This window comes from Ischnura elegans (genome assembly GCF_921293095.1).
Source record: "Ischnura elegans chromosome 13 unlocalized genomic scaffold, ioIscEleg1.1 SUPER_13_unloc_2, whole genome shotgun sequence".
NCBI lineage: Eukaryota > Metazoa > Arthropoda > Insecta > Odonata > Coenagrionidae > Ischnura > Ischnura elegans.
The window spans coordinates 8,175,081-8,183,087 of NW_025791658.1; the positions used below are offsets into that span (position 1 = coordinate 8,175,081).

General features: G+C 36.5%; 1 long non-coding RNA gene across 1 annotated transcript; it reads left to right on the forward strand.

The window, feature by feature from the left end:
- Positions 1-6,557: 6,557 nt before the first annotated feature.
- On the forward strand, positions 6,558-7,690 carry LOC124172731. The gene is made up of 3 exons (XR_006868262.1): positions 6,558-6,867; positions 7,008-7,216; positions 7,599-7,690. It is a non-coding gene; the product is annotated as an uncharacterized LOC124172731 (long non-coding RNA).
- Positions 7,691-8,007: the final 317 nt, after the last annotated feature.

An 8,007-nucleotide genomic window follows, 5' to 3' on the forward strand; every position in this document is an offset into this window, starting at 1 on the left:
TGAGAAGACAGACCGAACAGCCGAAGACGCACACAGGTCCCCGGATACCGATTCACAATTAATTCTTGGTGACGTTTTGGAAAATACCATGAGGATTATAATAGGACGAAGTTAGAAGACGCAATGGCTTGATATTCAAAACAACAAATTTCGGTAAATTAAGCCCGTAATTACTGCGTGGCAGACCTTCGAGAAAAATGTCTGCCGGGAGGAAGTGGTTTTAGCACGTTTAAGGATAGGTCACAGCATATTAACCCATGTATACCTCTTCACAGAAGAGAGAATTCAGCCCCAATGCTGAAGGCTAAATCACTCGATCATTTGTTCCATCGCGAAAAGGGATCACTTTCGCGATCACTGGATCGATCATTCGCAAATAATCATCGCCGGCAATTGTTTTTCGCTATCGCAATGAGGATTCCCATCGCCATTTTTATCACTCGTCCGGTCACTTTTTCCGTCGCTAAAACCGTCTCTAAAACCCCATATCAGCCAATGGGAACGCATGGCCGTATGGTGTGATTGCAGCGCAACGTTTGACAATCGTGGGAATGACATAGATAAACAAACACGTAATTATATTTTCGCTACGCGGGTTCCATGACAACAAACTGTGATATTGAAAGTGATGCGATAGCTGACGGCGGGAGGGTCCGTGTGATTCAGTAAAATGATCACTAGAGCGATCGCTTTTCGCGACGGGAAAAGTGATCGCGATAGTGATAACTTTCGCGACGAAAAAAATGATCGTGTGATTCAGGATCAAGGTTGCGATTGTCCACGGACAGTGCAACAAATCTTGTGCAAGACATCGGATTGTACGGGTGAATCACAAACTCGGGGTAATACTAGCTGAGGTACTGGTGGACAATAGGGTGGTTTCCTATTATTTTTTTATTCCCTAAATCGAAAGATTATTACTCCTGGAGTACTTATTTCACGATTTTAGGTTTTTAAATGACGATATCTATTTTTCGCGATTAAATGAAAAGTGAAAATTTTCAAGCGCGCGAAAACGCGACGCTTAAGTGTGAATGTCGGGAAGTCTCTCCGCGTGACGTATTTCTGGTTCCCCCTCCCGCCCTGCGAGGTGACCTTGAGGCGAGGCTTAACGCTATACGACGCAGGCTGCTAGCGGCTAGCCTAGTACCCTGCTGGCTGGTAGCGCTTGGCTTAAATAAGGATTATTAATAACTAATCAAGCGAGGAAAACTTTCCGACCTTAGCCAGTTTTAATAAGTGATTGTTAAGACATGTTTCCCTGAGCTCTGCGCCTCATGCATGCAATGGTAACCTCAGACGACGTATAACTCCTATCTTCTCGTATGGAAACTAGGTCCCTGTGACGTCACGTGGAGTGGCATCGCATGGGCGCCAATCTGGCCCTTTTCAAATAAGGATAAAAATGGACCATTGCCATTCGTCTAACCCGGTATTTCTAAAACCAAATAACTTGTATATTATGGATGCACTAATGGTGGGTAAAGAATCGCAATCAATGCATTTCGTTTTCTTTGATGAAAGAAGCTACCCTATTCCGAAAACGTCTCTCGACTGATACCATTCTTACGCTCAACTGACCTTTTCAATAAAATATTAATGATACCTCTTTTAAATTATTCCCACCAACTTTTAAACCCGAACTTGTTTCTCTTTTCCAGACCCAGTCAGTAAGTGTTGCAAAATGGCCTTAGCCGCCTACGCACCCGATAAAAGAATTGCTACTTCTTCTACTAATAGAACTCGCAGTTTTTTATTAGAGGAATATATTGGCAATAGTCCAGCTGAAAGTGAGCCCATTATAGAGCTTCTTTTGATAAATGGTTATTTCAATAATTTATACTTCTGCTTCAGCTAAACCAAATGTATGATTTAAGAAATTGTGGATATCAATCATGCTTTACAAAATGATTAGTGTAAGTGATTAAGTATATAACGCTTTCAAAAGCTGACCCTCAAATATGACACATAGGAAAAAATATACCCAGTATAGAGATTTTACTTAAAATGAAATTAGAAAAGCCAATTTATTATATGAAATTTGGATATATAAAAAATAATCCTTAAATGTTGTGGGAGGAAATAAAATATATAACAGGAGGGAAATCAACTGGAGAACGAAACTAATCGACCTCGCAATATTACTACCTATAATATGGTATTTCCTGGAGTATAGGTCATTTATACAAAAGTTAGCAGCCAACGTTTCGATTTATTTTCTTAAATCATCTCCAGGGCTATGTTAGAAAAAATGTGAAACAATATAAAATACAGAGAATTAGACGATATATAACTCTGTGTACTCATGCTAGCCATAGCATAAGCAATGGCCATAGTTTTGATTTTGAGAACGCCGAAATTTAAGATCATATTGAAAAAAAGACTTTTCAAGGAAATGGTTTATATTTCAAAAACAAAAAATTGTTGTAGTGAAAAAACAGACATCGATAACCTCAGCAAAATTTATTTTTATTTAATACATCAAAATTAATGGTAACCTAGGTTGTGGCAATACCTTAGAAACCAAACATCAATAAATATGTTCAAAGTTTAGAGGTATGTCAAAACTTTTTGTATAATCCATTCTGTTCTTATATATATGTTTATATATATACATATTTCTTTAAATTATAATGTATTGTATAAAAAAACCAATTGTTCCTTCTTTATGTATAAATATTGTGTATCGTCTTATTCTCTGTATTTTATATTGTTTCACACTTTTTCTAACATAGCCCTGAAGATGATTTAAGAAAATAAATCGAAACGTTGGCTGCTAACTTTTGTATAAATGACCTATACTCCAGGAAATACCATATTTTATATTAAATAAGGTCAAGAAAAGGAAAAAAATATTACTACCATCAACCACTGAAGTCATCGAGCTATCGCTGTCATATGAAAACCGCCATTCAATGCATATTACACACCGTAATATCATTTTGAGTGATCTTTAATTGCAACTTTTCTCGAAATTTTACAAGAAGTGAATCCTCTCGCTTCGGCATTTTGAATTTATAACCATGACATACTAGATTCGAAATTTTAATCCATTTTTCCCCAGTGTTCCAAATTTGGAACTTAAATATTGGTATCAAGAATTGACTTTATCATTTCTCTAATAGAATATTTTAAAATGGTATGAATTTTATTGGCAGGAGGTAACATGTGTGCTGCCATTATTGCAATTTTACTGCACACCTGCCTTTTTTTTAACTACAAGAAACATAATTTATAGTTTAAAATTTCTTACTCTATCACTGATGATATTTGAATTACAACGCTTTTTGGTGCAAGTATATTGATTTTCTTTCCCGTCAATACACTGTGAAGAATATCTATTTTATGATTTACGACAATTTGATAAAATGTTCTTAATGCTCAAATACCGACAAAAAAAACAGTGTTCCATTTCTGGAACACTGAGAACGGGTGGGTACGCCCTTTTTATCCATCTCATAAATTGTATTACATTCGAAATCCAGGTACATACTTGTTGAACTATATTAATTATATTTTTGAAGTGAAGTGTAACATTACAATTGTGTGGGAGTGGTAGTGCAGACAAAAGTGTACAATGCCGTAAAACTCGTCTGGATCGTGTACTCCAGTCCCCATTCAGCAGCCAAATGTAGAGGGCACTAAGGTCTTGCAGCAGAGAGCAGCATTAAGAGTAATAACGAACCACGGAAGATATTCTTCAACTATTTTCATTGTGTGCCATTGTTTATTCTATTTCAATTATTGATACTTCGCTTACATACTTTTTATGAAGAAGAAAACAACGAGAAAAGTAAAGCAATGATTTGTTTTCCATATTAACAAACACGCATGTATTTATATACATACAAAAACAACAGAGTTCCATTTTTTGGAACACTGGGGAACGGGCGAGATTGGCCTCCCGACGATCCTGTATTTCCCTTGTACGATTGAGTACGACGCAAAAAAAAAACGGAAAAAGCGCATCCAGATATTGCAACATCTTTTGGGTGTGACAAATGACGAGTCGGCTCCGTCTGCCGAATTCTTTTTCGTCGCCACTGTCGCACAAAAGGGTTGCGCAAAACGGTCTATAAAGAGGAGGGTAGTTCCGGGCCGGGAGATAGACGCGAGAGTTCGACCATCGACAGAAGCCACTGTGCAGTCAGAGTCATCGCACCAAATTTGCTGTTTTGAAGGTATGTCCGACACGTAGTTCTCCTTTACTATTACTCTATTTGGCCTCGTTTCTGAATTAGTGTGTTTTCTGAGCTAGAAAAGTTAATTTATATCAGCTATAATTAGAGATGCGTGAAAATCGCAAATGCGATAAATGCGATGACTGGACTTTAATGACATTTTCACGCAAATTTGCCTTTTTTTCGACGGCGAAATTCGTACATTTTTTTCCGAGCGAAGTTTAAATGCTCCACCGACACTCATCGCTTTAAAGCATGTGAGCGACTGGCCAGCTGCTAGTTGGCTGGGACTCTACGTGGCCGCGAACTACAAGTGGGCGCGGGCAAGCTACACCTCCGCCACTATATGTCTCATTCCTTAATTTATTATTGTTCTACAGCGTGATTATTTAAAATATTCTGCATTATGTCATAAAACTTGTTTCGCTACATCCTATCGTTAGCATTATGAAAATAAAAAATAGACGCTACAAAATGCGATAACCTGTTATTGAAAGTGCTACAAAATAAAAATGAAAGTGCGATTTTCACGTATCTCTAGCTATAATATAAGTAAGTACCGTGCGAATCAACCCTATAGTTCTCCGAGCCAAACAATTTTGGATATAGTCTGCATACCGTAGGTCGGCGCACGGGTTCTCTGGGTTCCGGAGTCTGTCCCATAGTTCTTCTGTTCGGTCCTTACCTCCACCCGGCGCACAGTGGGCGGAAATCGAAAAAAAAAGCTGGCCAAAACCCCAATTTTCACTACTTTTTTAAATCCAATAGTTGCATAGTATTGTTCTATAATGTCTATACACCCAACTACGTAAACCTCTTTATTTATTTATCCTTATTATAAGTGTAATATCCTTCGAAACGTGATGAAAAATAGCGAAATTCCAAATTTACGTTTTAAGCCGCGGTGCTCGCGGACCACATCAGGTAGTTGCCGGCTCCATGCGCCACCCCACGGTAAACAGACTATAAGTGCCTTTAAAACTTTAAAATAAATTCCATTGTATCGACATAATTGCACATAGATATATCATCGCAATCAAGCAATATGAATAAGTGTAAATGATATGTTGCATGAATGCATTTTTGTCCAAGTACACAACATTAATTGAATTTCCGCGACAACAACAAAAACGCTGCTGCGTGCTTCTATTGAATGCATTATTTTATCGATCATAACTTCAACTCCATTAACTAAATTTGTTAGCTTTAAGATTTATTTGATTTGGTATCTTATTATTAATTTCCAATAAGAGTTTCAGCATCGCATCTCATTTAAATGAAAACAATTGTTAGCGAAAAGCGAATCTAGGGAAAGTCGATTTGATATTACTCTAAGGAAATTAAATCAAATGGACTGTTGTTCTTGTTCTCGTGTGACCTTAATAAGGATTATGACCTTGTAATTTCATTCATCTCCTTCGAACGGAATCGTATGGAAAGGAAATATAGTTATTTTCCCTAAACTTAACAATGAAAATAAGAATGGATATAAAATTAAAAGCAAGGTGAGTATGGTGGCTTAAAGATAACCAAACACTTATTTTCGCAACCAGGAAATACTGAAAATATCGCACTGATACGCTCAAAGCATAGGATAAAATCACTCTTATCGATATGTCTTCATATCGATATACTTTCATTAGTAATCATAAGTGGTAAGCATTTTTCATACTTAAATAAGGTGTTTTTCTGTCCTGAAATGTACTGAATTTTTATTACTCCATTCCTAAAACTTTCGGTTAAAAATGCGTCTATCGAATTCACAGTTGAATCGATCATAACACCCGTAACAACAATGGAATTCGCTTGTTTTAATTTTACCATACAAAATATCTCAATTTAAACACACAGTAAAGGGTTTCATCATCATCATCATCATCATTGGTCAACAATCCTAGGATTGGTTTGACGCAGCTCTCCACTCAGTTCTCCTTTCAGCTAATCTTTTCACACCTACGTATTTCTTCTCTTTCACATCTCTCTTCACTTGTTCCATATATTTTGTTCGAGGTCTTCCTTTTCCATTCTTACCTTCCACCTGTCCTTCGACGATTGCCTTCATCAGGCCATCATGTCTCAAGATGTGGCCTATAAGGTTGTTCCGTCTTCTTATTAAGGTTTTCATGAGCCTCTCTTCTCTCCTACCCTTCTTAGGACTTCCTCGTTACTAACTCCTTTTCTCATTCCAACTCTAGGGGCCGTATTCATAGTCGCGTCTTGATTGTTTACTCGAGACCGTCTTCATGAAGACCGCATTATTGGTCAAGGCGAGCTTATTTGGTTGCCGCTTTCATAGTCAACAATTAAGCTCGTCTTGATGAAGCTGGTCTTGATCAAGCTGGCCTTATTTGAAACAAGGCGAGCTTTGTCAAGCAAATGCTCAAGCAAATGCTTATTTGATCGACCAATCACCGACGACGTTACATTTGTTTACTTGACAACCAGCGCCACACTACCGCGGTAAATTCGAGTGACTTTAATAACATTCACGGAAGCGCGATCACGGCATCCGCGTCTAATAAATATCGACATAATACTCCAATGGAAAGGAAAGTATCCCTGGATATACTTGCAAATGTAAAAAAAAGAAGATAAAAGAGGAGATATGGCAACACTTCGACGAAAGCAAGATGTTTGGCGACAAATAACGCAGATGTACCACACGTCGTCTGTCATAACGCGAGAGGTAGGTTAACATTTTATAATTTTACAGTATGGAATACCTGTGTGTTCATTTACTTTACCGGTAAAATGTGAAAGAACGAAAATTCATTCATTTCAATGGCCTTTGCAACATTAATATAAGAGGTAATTATTATGTTGCAGCGATCGGAGGCCTAACTCAAAACATGGTGATCTAACGTAAAACAAAAGGAGTGCATCGACCAAGGAAAAGCAAAATCGTATGAAAACTGGCGGAGGCAGGCCACCTAAATCCCTGGTAATTGATGCAGAGGTACAAAATATTGTTCCGGATTTGATGGATAGAACCCTGATACTTTTTAATTCCAACATGCCTCCTGATGAAATTGCAGGTAAATATTTTGTGTTGCATAAATAGTTAGAAAATATGTCCATGAAAATTTTTTCCTTAAAGAATGGGTAGGAATAAAGAATTCCTAATAGCTGAGACTTGAAATAGATAAACAAAATACGATTTTAAAATTATGAAGATTAAACAAACTGATGTAACTGTAGGGCTTTCGGAAATATTTCATGTTATATTAGTGGCTTTTTATCACTGTTCCTCATAGTTGATTGATGTATTCGCTATCCTTGGAATAATTAAACTGCAGATATTATGGCTAATGATGGTCAACCTTACATTGCTGTGCCAATTAATTTTCCATTTTTGGTAGCATTTTAATTATGAAAGTCATAAACATTCTTTTAATGTCATTATTTTTTATTTTATAGAAAAAGCAGACCTCATATCACAAGAAATAGGTTAAAAAATTGAAGTAATATCCACAGGTGAGGTATATGCTTAAGGGATGGGTATAAATGATGGATAAACATGCTATTTATTTGTAGTTAAATTTTAAATTCTATTTTAAAATTATTTTATGGTAACTCAAGTATGTAAATTGAAAGATATAAAATTTTATAGTTTCATACTTCTCCTTTTGCAAATGCACACAAGGCAAGAATCAATTAAGTATCATGTTCCTACCATTATCAAGTATTTTATTGAATTACAAAATCTAAAATATAGCTAAATAAACTTCAATCAGTGTTGTAAGTAGGGAGAGATGTTAAACCTTTTTACATCATTAAATATAACAATTTATTTGCTTCATTTATTAATTGTAGATACAAATGAAGT